Source organism: Oncorhynchus clarkii, chromosome 13 (assembly GCF_045791955.1).
Source record: "Oncorhynchus clarkii lewisi isolate Uvic-CL-2024 chromosome 13, UVic_Ocla_1.0, whole genome shotgun sequence".
Taxonomy (NCBI): Eukaryota; Metazoa; Chordata; class Actinopteri; order Salmoniformes; family Salmonidae; genus Oncorhynchus; species Oncorhynchus clarkii.
In genome coordinates, this window is record NC_092159.1 from 1,122,298 (window position 1) to 1,138,501 (window position 16,204).

The 16,204-nt window shown below is 43.8% G+C and overlaps 20 non-coding genes across 20 annotated transcripts; all 20 read right to left on the bottom strand.

Moving 5' to 3' along the window:
* Positions 1-456: 456 nt before the first annotated feature.
* trnal-aag (transfer RNA leucine (anticodon AAG)) lies at positions 457-538 on the bottom strand. Its single transcript has one exon. It is a non-coding gene; the product is annotated as a tRNA-Leu (tRNA).
* A 458-nt stretch (positions 539-996) lies between these two features.
* On the bottom strand, positions 997-1,078 carry trnal-aag (transfer RNA leucine (anticodon AAG)). The gene has a single exon. It is a non-coding gene; the product is annotated as a tRNA-Leu (tRNA).
* A 460-nt stretch (positions 1,079-1,538) lies between these two features.
* Positions 1,539-1,620, bottom strand: trnal-aag (transfer RNA leucine (anticodon AAG)). The gene has a single exon. It is a non-coding gene; the product is annotated as a tRNA-Leu (tRNA).
* Positions 1,621-2,357: 737 nt separating this feature from the next.
* trnal-uag (transfer RNA leucine (anticodon UAG)) lies at positions 2,358-2,439 on the bottom strand. The gene has a single exon. It is a non-coding gene; the product is annotated as a tRNA-Leu (tRNA).
* A 735-nt stretch (positions 2,440-3,174) lies between these two features.
* On the bottom strand, positions 3,175-3,256 carry trnal-aag (transfer RNA leucine (anticodon AAG)). The gene has a single exon. It is a non-coding gene; the product is annotated as a tRNA-Leu (tRNA).
* A 1,000-nt stretch (positions 3,257-4,256) lies between these two features.
* Positions 4,257-4,338, bottom strand: trnal-aag (transfer RNA leucine (anticodon AAG)). The gene has a single exon. It is a non-coding gene; the product is annotated as a tRNA-Leu (tRNA).
* A 675-nt stretch (positions 4,339-5,013) lies between these two features.
* Positions 5,014-5,095, bottom strand: trnal-uag (transfer RNA leucine (anticodon UAG)). Its single transcript has one exon. It is a non-coding gene; the product is annotated as a tRNA-Leu (tRNA).
* A 721-nt stretch (positions 5,096-5,816) lies between these two features.
* trnal-uag (transfer RNA leucine (anticodon UAG)) lies at positions 5,817-5,898 on the bottom strand. Its single transcript has one exon. It is a non-coding gene; the product is annotated as a tRNA-Leu (tRNA).
* Positions 5,899-6,635: 737 nt separating this feature from the next.
* On the bottom strand, positions 6,636-6,717 carry trnal-uag (transfer RNA leucine (anticodon UAG)). Its single transcript has one exon. It is a non-coding gene; the product is annotated as a tRNA-Leu (tRNA).
* Positions 6,718-7,453: 736 nt separating this feature from the next.
* On the bottom strand, positions 7,454-7,535 carry trnal-uag (transfer RNA leucine (anticodon UAG)). Its single transcript has one exon. It is a non-coding gene; the product is annotated as a tRNA-Leu (tRNA).
* Positions 7,536-8,256: 721 nt separating this feature from the next.
* trnal-uag (transfer RNA leucine (anticodon UAG)) lies at positions 8,257-8,338 on the bottom strand. Its single transcript has one exon. It is a non-coding gene; the product is annotated as a tRNA-Leu (tRNA).
* A 735-nt stretch (positions 8,339-9,073) lies between these two features.
* trnal-aag (transfer RNA leucine (anticodon AAG)) lies at positions 9,074-9,155 on the bottom strand. The gene has a single exon. It is a non-coding gene; the product is annotated as a tRNA-Leu (tRNA).
* Positions 9,156-9,615: 460 nt separating this feature from the next.
* On the bottom strand, positions 9,616-9,697 carry trnal-aag (transfer RNA leucine (anticodon AAG)). Its single transcript has one exon. It is a non-coding gene; the product is annotated as a tRNA-Leu (tRNA).
* Positions 9,698-10,434: 737 nt separating this feature from the next.
* trnal-uag (transfer RNA leucine (anticodon UAG)) lies at positions 10,435-10,516 on the bottom strand. Its single transcript has one exon. It is a non-coding gene; the product is annotated as a tRNA-Leu (tRNA).
* Positions 10,517-11,253: 737 nt separating this feature from the next.
* trnal-uag (transfer RNA leucine (anticodon UAG)) lies at positions 11,254-11,335 on the bottom strand. Its single transcript has one exon. It is a non-coding gene; the product is annotated as a tRNA-Leu (tRNA).
* Positions 11,336-11,795: 460 nt separating this feature from the next.
* trnal-aag (transfer RNA leucine (anticodon AAG)) lies at positions 11,796-11,877 on the bottom strand. The gene has a single exon. It is a non-coding gene; the product is annotated as a tRNA-Leu (tRNA).
* Positions 11,878-12,614: 737 nt separating this feature from the next.
* On the bottom strand, positions 12,615-12,696 carry trnal-uag (transfer RNA leucine (anticodon UAG)). The gene has a single exon. It is a non-coding gene; the product is annotated as a tRNA-Leu (tRNA).
* Positions 12,697-13,433: 737 nt separating this feature from the next.
* trnal-uag (transfer RNA leucine (anticodon UAG)) lies at positions 13,434-13,515 on the bottom strand. Its single transcript has one exon. It is a non-coding gene; the product is annotated as a tRNA-Leu (tRNA).
* Positions 13,516-14,251: 736 nt separating this feature from the next.
* trnal-aag (transfer RNA leucine (anticodon AAG)) lies at positions 14,252-14,333 on the bottom strand. The gene has a single exon. It is a non-coding gene; the product is annotated as a tRNA-Leu (tRNA).
* Positions 14,334-15,439: 1,106 nt separating this feature from the next.
* Positions 15,440-15,521, bottom strand: trnal-uag (transfer RNA leucine (anticodon UAG)). The gene has a single exon. It is a non-coding gene; the product is annotated as a tRNA-Leu (tRNA).
* Between the last annotated feature and the right edge of the window lie 683 nt (positions 15,522-16,204).

The following is a 16,204-nucleotide window of genomic DNA, read 5'->3' on the forward strand; positions in this document are numbered from 1 at the left end:
TTAGGGTAAAGGCTGGATTCCCTTTATTTGTCCGGTGTCCTTGGTGGCCTTGTTTGAAATTACATTACAGTTTTCTGTTGAGAAAAAGTTGCAGAGGTGGACTTTGAACCCACACCTCCGAAAGACTGGGTCCTTAAATCCAGTTCTCTGGACAGCTCGGTCACAGTACCAACTGTTAAAATGGACTGCTGGGTCGTTGCACAGACCATCACAACTTTCCTTTTTTTCCAATCAAGGATTTGACGTGAACAACCCCCGGTAGTAGGTGCAACTGCCACAGCGAGAGCACAGGACCTGGTGGCTGATTGGTTAAGGTGATGGACTACACTATTGAGTTGGAACCCCATCCGTGACACACAACATTGCTTCTTTTCTCCCTTGCATGGGCGACATGAAAGTAAAAACCCAGAAACAAAGCAGAAATGTGATAGCTTGCGCAAAAAAACTCAATAAAGATGGCAGTGGTGGGATTTGAACCCACTCCTCCTTAGAGACTGGAGCCTTAATCCAGCGCCTTAGACCGCTCGGCCACACTACCCAGCTCTGGCAAAATATTTACACTTTCTCGTCAGTTACCTAGAGCGTCTGTACTTCCTTGTATTTTAGTCTTCTTTTTCATTTTCTTCTTTAAAATCTTTATGTATCTCATTTTGCACCTCCGAAAGACTGGGTCCTTAAATCCAGTTCTCTGGACAGCTCGGTCACAGTACCAACTGTTAAAATGGACTGCTGGGTCGTTGCACAGACCATCACAACTTTCCTTTTTTCCAATCAAGGATTTGACTTGAACAACCCCCGGTAGTAGGTGCAACTGCCACAGCGAGAGCACAGGACCTGGTGGCTGATTGGTTAAGGTGATGGACTACACTATTGATTTGGAACCCCATCCGTGACACACAACATTGCTTCTTTTCTCCCTTGCATGGGCGACATGAAAGTAAAAACCCAGAAACAAAGCAGAAATGTGATAGCTTGCGCAAAAAAACTCAATAAAGATGGCAGTGGTGGGATTTGAACCCACTCCTCCTTAGAGACTGGAGCCTTAAGCCAGCGCCTTAGACCGCTCGGCCACACTACCCAGCTCTGGCAAAATATTTACACTTTCTCGTCAGTTACCTAGAGCGTCTGTACTTCCTTGTATTTTAGTCTTCTTTTTCATTTTCTTCTTTAAAATCTTTATGTATCTCATTTTGCACCTCCGAAAGACTGGGTCCTTAAATCCAGTTCTCTGGACAGCTCGGTCACAGTACCAACTGTTAAAATGGACTGCTGGGTCGTTGCACAGACCATCACAACTTTCCTTTTTTCCAATCAAGGATTTGACGTGAACAACCACCGGTAGGAGGTGCAACTGCGACATCGGGGGCACAGGACTTGGTGGCTGGTTGGTTAAGGCGATGGACTACACTATTGAGTTGGAACCCCATCCGTGACACACAACATTGCTTCTTTTCTCCCTTGCATGGCCCTGCATGAAAGTAAAAACGCTGAAATAAAGCAGAACTTGTGATAGCTTGCGCAAACAAACTCAATAAAGATGGCAGTGGTGGGATTTGAACCCACGCCTCCTTAGAGACCGGAGCCTTAATCCAGCGCCTTAGACCGCTCGGCCACACTACCCCGCTCTGGCAAAATATTCACACTTTCTCGTCAGTTACCTAGAGCGTTTGCACTCCCTTGAATTTTAGTCTTCTTTTTCATTTTCTTCTTTAAAATCTTTATGTATCTCATGTTGCTCTTGCGTCCTTCATCTTTTTTTGATTCTCTTTTTAAAAATCTTGATTTATCTCATGTTGCTCTTTCTTCCATCGTATAAACTTAGAATTAGTTTCTGCTTTTATGTCTGAAGCAGATTGAATTAGAAAAACACCGCAGATAATTGCAATAACAGAGGTGGGAATTAGGGTAAAGGCTGGATTCCCTTTATTTGTCCGGTGTCCTTGGTGGCCTTGTTTGAAATTACATTACAGTTTTCTGTTGAGAAAAACTTGCAGTGGTGGACTTTGAACCGACACCTCCAGAAGACTGGGTCCTTAAATCCAGTTCTCTGGACAGCTTGGCCACAGTTCCCACTGTTAAAATAGACTGCTTGGTCATCGCACAGACCATCACAACTTTCCTTTTTTCCAATCAAGGATTTGACGTGAACAACTACCGGTAGGAGGTGCAACTGCCACCGTGGGGGCACAGGACTTGGTGGCTGGTTGGTTAAGGCGATGGACTACACTATTGAGTTGGAACCCCATCCGTGACACACAACATTGCTTCTTTTCTCCCTTGCATGGCCCTGCATGAAAGTAAAAACGGTGAAATAAAGCAGAACATGTGATAGCTTGCGCAAACAAACTCAATAAAGATGGCAGTGGTAGGATTTGAACCCACGCCTCCTTAGAGACTGGAGCCTAAATCCAGCGCCTTGGACCGCTCGGCCACACTACCCAGCTCTGGCAAGATTTCCAAACTTTCTCGTCAGTTACCTAGAGCGTCTGCACTTCCTTGTATTTTAGTCTTCTTTTTCATTTTCTTCTTTAAAATCTTTATGTATCTCATGTTGCTCTTGCGTCCTTCATCTTTTTTTGATTCTCTTTTTAAAAATCTTGATTTATCTCATGTTGCTCTTTCTTCCATCGTATAAACTTAGAATTAGTTTCTGCTTTTATGTCTGAAGCAGATTGAATTAGAAAAACACCGCAGATAATTGCAATAACAGAGGTGGGAATTAGGGTAAAGGCTGGATTCCCTTTATTTGTCCGGTGTCCTTGGTGGCCTTGTTTGAAATTACATTACAGTTTTCTGTTGAGAAAAAGTTGCAGAGGTGGACTTTGAACCCACACCTCCGAAAGACTGGGTCCTTAAATCCAGTTCTCTGGACAGCTCGGTCACAGTACCAACTGTTAAAATGGACTGCTGGGTCGTTGCACAGACCATCACAACTTTCCTTTTTTCCAATCAAGGATTTGACGTGAACAACCCCCGGTAGTAGGTGCAACTGCCACAGCGAGAGCACAGGACCTGGTGGCTGATTGGTTAAGGTGATGGACTACACTATTGAGTTGGAACCCCATCCGTGACACACAACATTGCTTCTTTTCTCCCTTGCATGGGCGACATGAAAGTAAAAACCCAGAAACAAAGCAGAAATGTGATAGCTTGCGCAAAAAAACTCAATAAAGATGGCAGTGGTGGGATTTGAACCCACTCCTCCTTAGAGACTGGAGCCTTAATCCAGCGCCTTAGACCGCTCGGCCACACTACCCAGCTCTGGCAAAATATTTACACTTTCTCGTCAGTTACCTAGAGCGTCTGTACTTCCTTGTATTTTAGTCTTCTTTTTCATTTTCTTCTTTAAAATCTTTATGTATCTCATTTTGCACCTCCGAAAGACTGGGTCCTTAAATCCAGTTCTCTGGACAGCTCGGTCACAGTACCAACTGTTAAAATGGACTGCTGGGTCGTTGCACAGACCATCACAACTTTCCTTTTTTCCAATCAAGGATTTGACTTGAACAACCCCCGGTAGTAGGTGCAACTGCCACAGCGAGAGCACAGGACCTGGTGGCTGATTGGTTAAGGTGATGGACTACACTATTGATTTGGAACCCCATCCGTGACACACAACATTGCTTCTTTTCTCCCTTGCATGGGCGACATGAAAGTAAAAACCCAGAAACAAAGCAGAAATGTGATAGCTTGCGCAAAAAAACTCAATAAAGATGGCAGTGGTGGGATTTGAACCCACTCCTCCTTAGAGACTGGAGCCTTAAGCCAGCGCCTTAGACCGCTCGGCCACACTACCCAGCTCTGGCAAAATATTTACACTTTCTCGTCAGTTACCTAGAGCGTCTGTACTTCCTTGTATTTTAGTCTTCTTTTTCATTTTCTTCTTTAAAATCTTTATGTATCTCATTTTGCACCTCCGAAAGACTGGGTCCTTAAATCCAGTTCTCTGGACAGCTCGGTCACAGTACCAACTGTTAAAATGGACTGCTGGGTCGTTGCACAGACCATCACAACTTTCCTTTTTTCCAATCAAGGATTTGACGTGAACAACCACCGGTAGGAGGTGCAACTGCGACATCGGGGGCACAGGACTTGGTGGCTGGTTGGTTAAGGCGATGGACTACACTATTGAGTTGGAACCCCATCCGTGACACACAACATTGCTTCTTTTCTCCCTTGCATGGCCCTGCATGAAAGTAAAAACGCTGAAATAAAGCAGAACTTGTGATAGCTTGCGCAAACAAACTCAATAAAGATGGCAGTGGTGGGATTTGAACCCACGCCTCCTTAGAGACCGGAGCCTTAATCCAGCGCCTTAGACCGCTCGGCCACATTACCCCGCTCTGGCAAAATATTCACACTTTCTCGTCAGTTACCTAGAGCGTTTGCACTCCCTTGAATTTTAGTCTTCTTTTTCATTTTCTTCTTTAAAATCTTTATGTATCTCATGTTGCTCTTTCTTCCATCGTATAAACTTAGAATTAGTTTCTGCTTTTATGTCTGAAGCAGATTGAATTAGAAAAACACGGCAGATAACTGCAATAACAGACGTGGGAATTAGGGTAAAGGCTGGATTCCCTTTATTTGTCCGGTGTCCTTGGTGGCCTTGCTTGAAATTACATTACAGTTTTCTGTTGAGAAAAAGTTAAAGCGATGGACTTTGAACCCACACCTCTGAAAGACTGGATCCTTAAATACAGTTCTCTGGACAGCTTGGCCACAGTACCCACTGTTAAAATGGACTGCTAGGTCGTCGCACAGCCCAGGCCAACTTTCCTTGTTTACAACCAAGTCTTTGACGTGAACAACCAACGGTAGGAGGTGCAACTGCCACCGCGGGGGCACAGGACTTGGTGGCTGGTTGGTTAAGGCAATGGACTACACTATTGAGTTGGAACCCCATCCGTGACACACAACATTTGTTTTTTTCTCCCTTGCATGGACGACATGAAAGTAAAAACGCTGAAATAAAGCAGAACATGTGATAGCTTGCGCAAACAAACTCAATAAAGATGGCAGTGGTGGGATTTGAACCCACGCCTCCTTAGAGACTGGAGCCTAAATCCAGCGCCTTAGACCACTCGGCCACACTACCCAGCTCTGGTAAGATTTCCACACTTTCTCGTCAGTTACCTAGAGCGTCTGCACTGCCTTGTATTTTAGTCTTCTTTTTCATTTTCTTCTTTAAAATCTTTATGTATCTCATGTTGCTCTTGCGTCCTTCATCTTTTTTTGATTCTCTTTTTAAAAATCTTAATTTATCTGATGTTGCTCTTTCTTCCATCGTATAAACTTAGAATTAGTTTCTGCTTTTATGTCTGAAGCAGACTGAATGAGAAAAACACGGCAGATGTGGGAATTAGGGTAAAGGCTGGATTACCTTTATTTGTCCGGTGTCCTTGGTGGCCTTGTTTGAAATTACATTACAGTTTTCTGTTGAGAAAAAGTTGCAGCGGTGGACTTTGAACCGACACCTCCGAAAGACTGGGTCCTTAAATCCAGTTCTCTGGACAGTTCGGCCACAGTACCAACTGTTAAAATGGACTGCTGGGTCGTCGCACAGACCATCACAACTTTCCTTTTTTCCAATCAAGGATTTGACGTGAACAACCACTGGTAGAAGGTGCAACTTCCACCGTGAGAGCACAGGACTTGGTGGCTGGTTGGTTAAGGCGATGGACTACACTATTGAGTTGGAACCCCATCCGTGACACACAACATTGCTTCTTTTCTCCCTTGCATGGCCCTGCATGAAAGTAAAAACGCTGAAATAAAGCAGAACATGTGATAGCTTGCGCAAACAAACTCAATAAAGATGGCAGTGGTGGGATTTGAACCCACGCCTCCTTAGAGACTGGAGCCTAAATCCAGCGCCTTAGACCACTCGGCCACACTACCCAGCTCTGGCAAGATTTCCACACTTTCTCGTCAGTTACCTAGAGCGTCTGCACTGCCTTGTATTTTAGTCTTCTTTTTCATTTTCTTCTTTAAAATCTTTATGTATCTCATGTTGCTCTTGCGTCCTTCATCTTTTTTTGATTGTCTTTGTAAAAATCTTAATTTATCTGATGTTGCTCTTTCTTCCATCGTATAAACTTAGAATTAGTTTCTGCTTTTATGTCTGAAGCAGATTGAATTAGAAAAACACGGCAGATAATTGCAATAACAGACGTGGGAATTAGGGTAAAGGCTGGATTCCCTTTATTTGTCCGGTGTCCTTGGTGGCCTTGTTTGAAATTACATTACAGTTTTCTGTTGAGAAAAACTTGCAGTGGTGGACTTTGAACCGACACCTCCAGAAGACTGGGTCCTTCAATCCAGTTCTCTGGACAGCTTGGCCACAGTTCCCACTGTTAAAATAGACTGCTTGGTCATCGCACAGACCATCACAACTTTCCTTTTTTCCAATCAAGGATTTGACGTGAACAACTACCGGTAGGAGGTGCAACTGCCACCGTGGGGGCACAGGACTTGGTGGCTGGTTGGTTAAGGCGATGGACTACACTATTGAGTTGGAACCCCATCCGTGACACACAACATTGCTTCTTTTCTCCCTTGCATGGCCCTGCATGAAAGTAAAAACGGTGAAATAAAGCAGAACATGTGATAGCTTGCGCAAACAAACTCAATAAAGATGGCAGTGGTAGGATTTGAACCCACGCCTCCTTAGAGACTGGAGCCTAAATCCAGCGCCTTGGACCGCTCGGCCACACTACCCAGCTCTGGCAAGATTTCCAAACTTTCTCGTCAGTTACCTAGAGCGTCTGCACTTCCTTGTATTTTAGTCTTCTTTTTCATTTTCTTCTTTAAAATCTTTATGTATCTCATGTTGCTCTTGCGTCCTTCATCTTTTTTTGATTCTCTTTTTAAAAATCTTAATTTATCTGATGTTGCTCTTTCTTCCATCGTATAAACTTAGAATTAGTTTCTGCTTTTATGTCTGAAGCAGATTGAATTAGAAAAACACGGCAGATAACTGCAATAACAGACGTGGGAATTAGGGTAAAGGCTGGATTCCCTTTATTTGTCCGGTGTCCTTGGTGGCCTTGCTTGAAATTACATTACAGTTTTCTGTTGAGAAAAAGTTAAAGCGGTGGACTTTGAACCCACACCTCTGAAAGACTGGATCCTTAAATACAGTTCTCTGGACAGCTTGGCCACAGTACCCACTGTTAAAATGGACTGCTAGGTCGTCGCACAGCCCAGGCCAACTTTCCTTGTTTACAACCAAGTCTTTGACGTGAACAACCAACGGTAGGAGGTGCAACTGCCACCGCGGGGGCACAGGACTTGGTGGCTGGTTGGTTAAGGCAATGGACTACACTATTGAGTTGGAACCCCATCCGTGACACACAACATTTGTTTTTTTCTCCCTTGCATGGACGACATGAAAGTAAAAACGCTGAAATAAAGCAGAACATGTGATAGCTTGCGCAAACAAACTCAATAAAGATGGCAGTGGTGGGATTTGAACCCACGCCTCCTTAGAGACTGGAGCCTAAATCCAGCGCCTTAGACCACTCGGCCACACTACCCAGCTCTGGTAAGATTTCCACACTTTCTCGTCAGTTACCTAGAGCGTCTGCACTGCCTTGTATTTTAGTCTTCTTTTTCATTTTCTTCTTTAAAATCTTTATGTATCTCATGTTGCTCTTGCGTCCTTCATCTTTTTTTGATTCTCTTTCTAAAAATCTTAATTTATCTGATGTTGCTCTTTCTTCCATCGTATAAACTTAGAATTAGTTTCTGCTTTTATGTCTGAAGCAGACTGAATGAGAAAAACACGGCAGATGTGGGAATTAGGGTAAAGGCTGGATTACCTTTATTTGTCCGGTGTCCTTGGTGGCCTTGTTTGAAATTACATTACAGTTTTCTGTTGAGAAAAAGTTGCAGCGGTGGACTTTGAACCGACACCTCCGAAAGACTGGGTCCTTAAATCCAGTTCTCTGGACAGTTCGGCCACAGTACCAACTGTTAAAATGGACTGCTGGGTCGTCGCACAGACCATCACAACTTTCGTTTTTTCCAATCAAGGATTTGACGTGAACAACCACTGGTAGAAGGTGCAACTTCCACCGTGAGAGCACAGGACTTGGTGGCTGGTTGGTTAAGGCGATGGACTACACTATTGAGTTGGAACCCCATCCGTGACACACAACATTGCTTCTTTTCTCCCTTGCATGGCCCTGCATGAAAGTAAAAACGCTGAAATAAAGCAGAACATGTGATAGCTTGCGCAAACAAACTCAATAAAGATGGCAGTGGTGGGATTTGAACCCACGCCTCCTTAGAGACTGGAGCCTAAATCCAGCGCCTTAGACCACTCGGCCACACTACCCAGCTCTGGTAAGATTTCCACACTTTCTCGTCAGTTACCTAGAGCGTCTGCACTGCCTTGTATTTTAGTCTTCTTTTTCATTTTCTTCTTTAAAATCTTTATGTATCTCATGTTGCTCTTGCGTCCTTCATCTTTTTTTGATTCTCTTTTTAAAAATCTTAATTTATCTGATGTTGCTCTTTCTTCCATCGTATAAACTTAGAATTAGTTTCTGCTTTTATGTCTGAAGCAGATTGAATTAGAAAAACACCGCAAATAATTGCAATAACAGAGGTGGGAATTAGGGTAAAGGCTGGATTCCCTTTATTTGTCCGGTGTCCTTGGTGGCCTTGTTTGAAATTACATTACAGTTTTCTGTTGAGAAAAAGTTGCAGAGGTGGACTTTGAACCCACACCTCCGAAAGACTGGGTCCTTAAATCCAGTTCTCTGGACAGCTCGGTCACAGTACCAACTGTTAAAATGGACTGCTGGGTCGTTGCACAGACCATCACAACTTTCCTTTTTTCCAATCAAGGATTTGACGTGAACAACCCCCGGTAGTAGGTGCAACTGCCACAGCGAGAGCACAGGACCTGGTGGCTGATTGGTTAAGGTGATGGACTACACTATTGAGTTGGAACCCCATCCGTGACACACAACATTGCTTCTTTTCTCCCTTGCATGGGCGACATGAAAGTAAAAACCCAGAAACAAAGCAGAAATGTGATAGCTTGCGCAAAAAAACTCAATAAAGATGGCAGTGGTGGGATTTGAACCCACTCCTCCTTAGAGACTGGAGCCTTAATCCAGCGCCTTAGACCGCTCGGCCACACTACCCAGCTCTGGCAAAATATTTACACTTTCTCGTCAGTTACCTAGAGCGTCTGTACTTCCTTGTATTTTAGTCTTCTTTTTCATTTTCTTCTTTAAAATCTTTATGTATCTCATTTTGCACCTCCGAAAGACTGGGTCCTTAAATCCAGTTCTCTGGACAGCTCGGTCACAGTACCAACTGTTAAAATGGACTGCTGGGTCGTTGCACAGACCATCACAACTTTCCTTTTTTCCAATCAAGGATTTGACGTGAACAACCACCGGTAGGAGGTGCAACTGCGACATCGGGGGCACAGGACTTGGTGGCTGGTTGGTTAAGGCGATGGACTACACTATTGAGTTGGAACCCCATCCGTGACACACAACATTGCTTCTTTTCTCCCTTGCATGGCCCTGCATGAAAGTAAAAACGCTGAAATAAAGCAGAACTTGTGATAGCTTGCGCAAACAAACTCAATAAAGATGGCAGTGGTGGGATTTGAACCCACGCCTCCTTAGAGACCGGAGCCTTAATCCAGCGCCTTAGACCGCTCGGCCACACTACCCAGCTCTGGCAAAATATTCACACTTTCTCGTCAGTTACCTAGAGCGTTTGCACTCCCTTGAATTTTAGTCTTCTTTTTCATTTTCTTCTTTAAAATCTTGATGTATCTCATGTTGCTCTTGCGTCCTTCATCTTTTTTTGATTGTCTTTGTAAAAATCTTAATTTATCTGATGTTGCTCTTTCTTCCATCGTATAAACTTAGAATTAGTTTCTGCTTTTATGTCTGAAGCAGATTGAATTAGAAAAACACGGCAGATAATTGCAATAACAGACGTGGGAATTAGGGTAAAGGCTGGATTCCCTTTATTTGTCCGGTGTCCTTGGTGGCCTTGTTTGAAATTACATTACAGTTTTCTGTTGAGAAAAACTTGCAGTGGTGGACTTTGAACCGACACCTCCAGAAGACTGGGTCCTTAAATCCAGTTCTCTGGACAGCTTGGCCACAGTTCCCACTGTTAAAATAGACTGCTTGGTCATCGCACAGACCATCACAACTTTCCTTTTTTCCAATCAAGGATTTGACGTGAACAACTACCGGTAGGAGGTGCAACTGCCACCGTGGGGGCACAGGACTTGGTGGCTGGTTGGTTAAGGCGATGGACTACACTATTGAGTTGGAACCCCATCCGTGACACACAACATTGCTTCTTTTCTCCCTTGCATGGCCCTGCATGAAAGTAAAAACGGTGAAATAAAGCAGAACATGTGATAGCTTGCGCAAACAAACTCAATAAAGATGGCAGTGGTAGGATTTGAACCCACGCCTCCTTAGAGACTGGAGCCTAAATCCAGCGCCTTGGACCGCTCGGCCACACTACCCAGCTCTGGCAAGATTTCCAAACTTTCTCGTCAGTTACCTAGAGCGTCTGCACTTCCTTGTATTTTAGTCTTCTTTTTCATTTTCTTCTTTAAAATCTTTATGTATCTCATGTTGCTCTTGCGTCCTTCATCTTTTTTTGATTCTCTTTTTAAAAATCTTGATTTATCTGATGTTGCTCTTTCTTCCATCGTATAAACTTAGAATTAGTTTCTGCTTTTATGTCTGAAGCAGATTGAATTAGAAAAACACGGCAGATAACTGCAATAACAGACGTGGGAATTAGGGTAAAGGCTGGATTCCCTTTATTTGTCCGGTGTCCTTGGTGGCCTTGCTTGAAATTACATTACAGTTTTCTGTTGAGAAAAAGTTAAAGCGGTGGACTTTGAACCCACACCTCTGAAAGACTGGATCCTTAAATACAGTTCTCTGGACAGCTTGGCCACAGTACCCACTGTTAAAATGGACTGCTTGGTCGTCGCACAGACCATCACAACTTTCCTTTTTTCCAATCAAGGATTTGACGTGAAGAACCACCGGTAGGAGGTGCAACTGCCACCGTGAGAGCACAGGACTTGGTGGCTGGTTGGTTAAGGCGATGGACTACACTATTGAGTTGGAACCCCATCCGTGACACACAACATTGCTTCTTTTCTCCCTTGCATGGCCCTGCATGAAAGTAAAAACGCTGAAATAAAGCAGAACATGTGATAGCTTGCGCAAACAAACTCAATAAAGATGGCAGTGGTGGGATTTGAACCCACGCCTCCTTAGAGACTGGAGCCTAAATCCAGCGCCTTAGACCGCTCGGCCACACTACCCAGCTCTGGCAAAATATTCACACTTTCTCGTCAGTTACCTAGAGCGTCTGCACTCCCTTGTATTTTAGTCTTCTTTTTCATTTTCTTCTTTAAAATCTTTATGTATCTCATTTTGCACCTCCGAAAGACTGGGTCCTTAAATCCAGTTCTCTGGACAGCTCGGTCACAGTACCAACTGTTAAAATGGACTGCTGGGTCGTTGCACAGACCATCACAACTTTCCTTTTTTCCAATCAAGGATTTGACGTGAACAACCACCGGTAGGAGGTGCAACTGCGACATCGGGGGCACAGGACTTGGTGGCTGGTTGGTTAAGGCGATGGACTACACTATTGAGTTGGAACCCCATCCGTGACACACAACATTGCTTCTTTTCTCCCTTGCATGGCCCTGCATGAAAGTAAAAACGCTGAAATAAAGCAGAACTTGTGATAGCTTGCGCAAACAAACTCAATAAAGATGGCAGTGGTGGGATTTGAACCCACGCCTCCTTAGAGACCGGAGCCTTAATCCAGCGCCTTAGACCGCTCGGCCACACTACCCAGCTCTGGCAAAATATTCACACTTTCTCGTCAGTTACCTAGAGCGTTTGCACTCCCTTGAATTTTAGTCTTCTTTTTCATTTTCTTCTTTAAAATCTTGATGTATCTCATGTTGCTCTTGCGTCCTTCATCTTTTTTTGATTGTCTTCGTAAAAATCTTAATTTATCTGATGTTGCTCTTTCTTCCATCGTATAAACTTAGAATTAGTTTCTGCTTTTATGTCTGAAGCAGATTGAATTAGAAAAACACGGCAGATAATTGCAATAACAGACGTGGGAATTAGGGTAAAGGCTGGATTCCCTTTATTTGTCCGGTGTCCTTGGTGGCCTTGTTTGAAATTACATTACAGTTTTCTGTTGAGAAAAACTTGCAGTGGTGGACTTTGAACCGACACCTCCAGAAGACTGGGTCCTTAAATCCAGTTCTCTGGACAGCTTGGCCACAGTTCCCACTGTTAAAATAGACTGCTTGGTCATCGCACAGACCATCACAACTTTCCTTTTTTCCAATCAAGGATTTGACGTGAACAACTACCGGTAGGAGGTGCAACTGCCACCGTGGGGGCACAGGACTTGGTGGCTGGTTGGTTAAGGCGATGGACTACACTATTGAGTTGGAACCCCATCCGTGACACACAACATTGCTTCTTTTCTCCCTTGCATGGCCCTGCATGAAAGTAAAAACGGTGAAATAAAGCAGAACATGTGATAGCTTGCGCAAACAAACTCAATAAAGATGGCAGTGGTAGGATTTGAACCCACGCCTCCTTAGAGACTGGAGCCTAAATCCAGCGCCTTGGACCGCTCGGCCACACTACCCAGCTCTGGCAAGATTTCCAAACTTTCTCGTCAGTTACCTAGAGCGTCTGCACTTCCTTGTATTTTAGTCTTCTTTTTCATTTTCTTCTTTAAAATCTTTATGTATCTCATGTTGCTCTTGCGTCCTTCATCTTTTTTTGATTCTCTTTTTAAAAATCTTGATTTATCTGATGTTGCTCTTTCTTCCATCGTATAAACTTAGAATTAGTTTCTGCTTTTATGTCTGAAGCAGATTGAATTAGAAAAACACGGCAGATAACTGCAATAACAGACGTGGGAATTAGGGTAAAGGCTGGATTCCCTTTATTTGTCCGGTGTCCTTGGTGGCCTTGCTTGAAATTACATTACAGTTTTCTGTTGAGAAAAAGTTAAAGCGGTGGACTTTGAACCCACACCTCTGAAAGACTGGATCCTTAAATACAGTTCTCTGGACAGCTTGGCCACAGTACCCACTGTTAAAATGGACTGCTTGGTCGTCGCACAGACCATCACAACTTTCCTTTTTTCCAATCAAGGATTTGACGTGAAGAACCACCGGTAGGAGGTGCAACTGCCACCGTGAGAGCACAGGACTTGGTGGCTGGTTGGTTAAGGCGATGGACTACACTATTGAGTTGGAACCCCATCCGTGACACACAACATTGCTTCTTTTCTCCCTTGCATGGCCCTGCATGAAAGTAAAAACGCTGAAATAAAGCAGAACATGTGATAGCTTGCGCAAACAAACTCAATAAAGATGGCAGTGGTGGGATTTGAACCCACGCCTCCTTAGAGACTGGAGCCTAAATCCAGCGCCTTAGACCGCTCGGCCACACTACCCAGCTCTGGCAAAATATTCACACTTTCTCGTCAGTTACCTAGAGCGTCTGCACTCCCTTGTATTTTAGTCTTCTTTTTCATTTTCTTCTTTAAAATCTTTATGTATCTCATGTTGCTCTTGCGTCCTTCATCTTTTTTTGATTCTCTTTCTAAAAATCTTAATTTATCTGATGTTGCTCTTTCTTTCATCGTATAAACTTAGAATTAGTTTCTGCTTTTATGTCTGAAGCAGACTGAATTAGAAAAACACGGCAGATAATAGCAATAATAGACGTGGGAATGAGGGTAAAGGCTGGATTCCCTTTATTTTCCGGTGTCCTTGGTGGCCTTGTTTGAAATTACATTACAGTTTTCTGTTGAGAAAAAGTTGCAGTGGTGGACTTTCAACCGACACCTCTGAAAGACTGGGTCCTTAAATCCAGTTCTCTGGACAGCTTGGCCACAGTTCCCACTGTTAAAATAGACTGCTTGGTCATCGCACAGACCATCAAAACTTTCCTTTTTTCCAATCAAGGATTTGACGTGAACAACTACCGGTAGGAGGTGCAACTGCCACCGTGGGGGCACAGGACTTGGTGGCTGGTTGGTTAAGGTGATGGACTACACTATTGAGTTGGAACCCCATCCGTGACACACAACATTGCTTCTTTTCTCCCTTGCATGGCCCTGCATGAAAGTAAAAACACTGAAATAAAGCAGAACATGTGATAGCTTGCGCAAACAAACTCAATAAAAATGGCAGTGGTGGGATTTGAACCCACGCCTCCTTAGAGACTGGAGCCTTAATCCAGCGCCTTAGACCGCTCGGCCACACTACCCAGCTCTGGCAAGATTTCCAAACTTTCTCGTCAGTTACCTAGAGCGTCTGCACTTCCTTGTATTTTAGTCTTCTTTTTCATTTTCTTCTTTAAAATCTTTATGTATCTCATGTTGCTCTTGCGTCCTTCATCTTTTTTTGATTCTCTTTCTAAAAATCTTAATTTATCTGATGTTGCTCTTTCTTACATCGTATAAACTTAGAATTGGTTTCTGTTTTTATGTCTGAAGCAGATTGAATTAGAAAAACACGGCAGATAATAGCAATAATAGACGTGGGAATGAGGGTAAAGGCTGGATTCCCTTTATTTGTCCGGTGTCCTTGGTGGCCTTGTTTGAAATTACATTACAGTTTTCTGTTGAGAAAAAGTTGTAGTGGTGGACTTTGAACTGACACCTCTGAAAGACTGGGTCCTTAAATCCAGTTCTCTGGACAGCTCGCCCAAAGTACCAACTGTTAAAATGGACTGCTGGGTCGTCCCACAGACCATCACAACTTTCCTTTTTTCCAATCAAGGATTTGACGTGAACAACCACCGGTAGGAGGTGCAACTGCCACCGTGAGAGAACAGGACTTGGTGGCTGGTTGGTTAAGGCGATGGACTACACTATTGAGTTGGAACCCCATCCGTGACACACAACATTGCTTCTTTTCTCCCTTGCACGGCCCTGCATGAAAGTAAAAACGCTGAAATAATGCAGAACATGTGATAGCTTGCGCAAACAAACTCAATAAAGATGGCAGTGGTGGGATTTGAACCCACGCCTCTGAAAGACTGGATCCTTAAATACAGTTCTCTGGACAGCTTGGCCACAGTACCCACAGTTAAAATGGACTGCTAGGTCGTCACACAGCCCAGCCCAACTTTCATTGTTTACAATCTAGGCTTTGACGTGAACAACCACCGGTAGGAGGTGCAACTGCCACCGCGGGAGCACAGGACTTGGTGGCTGGTTGGTTAAGGCGATGGACTACACTATTAAATTGGAACCCCATCCGTGACACACATCATTGCTTCTTTTCTCCCTAGCATGGCCCGACATGAAAGTAAAAAACATGAAATAAAGCAGAACATGTGATAGCTTGTGCAAAAAAACTCAATAAAGTTAGCAATGGAGGGATTTGAACCCACGCCTCCTTAGAGACTGGAGCCTAAATCCAGCGCCTTAGACCGCTCGGCCACACTACCCAGCTCTGGCAAAATATTCACACTTTCTCGTCAGTTACCTAGAGCGTCTGCACTCCCTTGTATTTTAGTCTTCTTTTTCATTTTCTTCTTTAAAATCTTTATGTATCTCATGTTGCTCTTGCGTCCTTCATCTTTTTTTGATTCTCTTTTTAAAAATCTTAATTTATCTGATGTTGCTCTTTCTTCCATCGTATAAACTTAGAATTAGTTTCTGCTTTTATGTCTGAAGCAGATTGAATTGGAAAAACACGGCAGATAATTGCAATAACAGACGTGGGAATGAGGGTAAAGGCTGGATTCCCTTTATTTGTCCGGTGTCCTTGGTGGCCTTGTTTGAAATTACATTACAGTTTTCTGTTGAGAAAAAGTTGTAGTGGTGGACTTTGAACCGACACCTCTGAAAGACTGGGTCCTTAAATCCAGTTCTCTGGACAGCTCGCCCACAGTACCAACTGTTAAAATGGACTGCTGGGTCGTCCCACAGACCATCACAACTTTCCTTTTTTCCAATCAAGGATTTGACATGAACAACCACCGGTAGGAGGTGCAACTGCCACCGTGAGAGCACAGGACTTGGTGGCTGGTTGGTTAAGGCGATGGACTACACTATTGAGTTGGAACCCCATCCGTGACACACAACATTGCTTCTTTTCTCCCTTGCATGGCCCTGCATGAAAGTAAAA